Below are 1,611 nucleotides of genomic sequence, written 5' to 3'. Positions count from 1 at the left end.
CCCCATGAGGCCCTCTAGAAGCCAAAAACGCCCTCCCAGAGCCTCAGTGCGAGCCAAAAATCAGCTGGCTGGCACACACCTACACGTTGGAGCTAAGCTAGGGCAACGGCTCGTATGCCAGCAGATATGGCTCCATGTGCCACCTGTGGCACCCATGCCATAGTTCCCCATCACTGCAAATACTCAAATATAAGCCAGTAAAAAAAAAACCCGAAACCAACATTCGTTCAACAACATTAATCTCTCTGGGGCCGAGCTTGTTGTTCAGTGGCCCCCAAGTCTACTGGCAGAGCCATATTTCCACAGCCTTTTGGAAGGCCAGAAGGGTGGGGGCAATACGAGTGTCTGGGAGAAGTTGGTTCCATAGACTCCTCAAGTCTTAAAGTTGCCAAGTTTGAAGACCTCTGTCCTAAATCATATTACTTTGAGTCACCCTGTGCACGTTATCCGCAGAAATATTAACTGGGGACCTTTTTCCTGAGGATACAGATATAGAAATCGTGGCTGACCTCTGAAAATCAGGCTTTCAAGGTGCTCTGTTTTTGCCTATTTAATTCAGATAGGTGTGAATGCACAGCTGGTATGCATAGACTGAAAACTTCCCTTCTCTGCAGTGCTTTTGATGGGAATACTGATGATTTTTTAAAAAAATGGTACAGAAATTATTTCACCCATGTGATTTATCCATTGCTTCAGTTCTCATGGATTCTAGGCAGTTTGCAGAACCATTATCTATAAGGGAGCCCCCGGAGCACAAGGCAAAGAGGTGCTACCTGTTTAGATAGAACAGAACAACCTCTAACCCAGTGGTTCTCAATCTGGGGGTCGGGATCCCTTTGGGGGTCGAACAACAGTTTCACAGGGGTCACCTAAAACCATGGGAATTTCCCATGGTGTTATGAACTAAAGCTTCTATTCTGGTGCCTTGGAAAATATTTTTACAATCTGATCAATCAGGCGTTTACAGTAGGGGTATCCCTCTTACCTTCCTGCCAATCAGCTTAAAGCTCTGTTGGAAGAATTGGTGCTAGACTTATGGTTGGGGGTCACCACAAAATTCTTATTATTATTATTATTTATTGGATTTGTATGCCGCCCCTCTCCGCAGACTCGTTCAAATGAACTGTATTAAGATGTCGCGGCATTAGAAAGGTTGAGAACCACTGCTCTATCTGGAAATAACAGAGTAGGTAGGGTGTCTTTTTTCTTTTTGTACCTTCAAAACAGAGTTGACTCCTAGCAACTACCTGAAGTAATAATTTTCTTGGTAAGATATTCAAAAGTGATTTTCCATTGCCACCTCCTTAGGGGTGAGGGAAGAATGACTGGCCCAAGGCCACCTACCTTTGTTGTTAAAATGGTAATTAGAATCTTGGTCTCCCACTTTTTAACCTGGTATTTTAACCCCTACACTGAATGGGCTCTCACATATACATTAATACCTTTAAAAAACCCTGTAGCTTGAAAAATATATCATAAACAAAATTCCAAATAATTTAACCAAAGGGTTCAAAAGTTCTCTTATTCATTCTGTTGAATAAAAGAAATGCAATTCTAACTTGAAGAATAATAGTCAAGTATTACCAAAATCCAATGCAGCAAATCAGGAGT

Source organism: Erythrolamprus reginae, chromosome 1 (assembly GCF_031021105.1).
Source record: "Erythrolamprus reginae isolate rEryReg1 chromosome 1, rEryReg1.hap1, whole genome shotgun sequence".
Classification (NCBI taxonomy): Eukaryota; Metazoa; Chordata; class Lepidosauria; order Squamata; family Dipsadidae; genus Erythrolamprus; species Erythrolamprus reginae.
Note: the sequence above shows the minus strand (reverse complement) of the source record.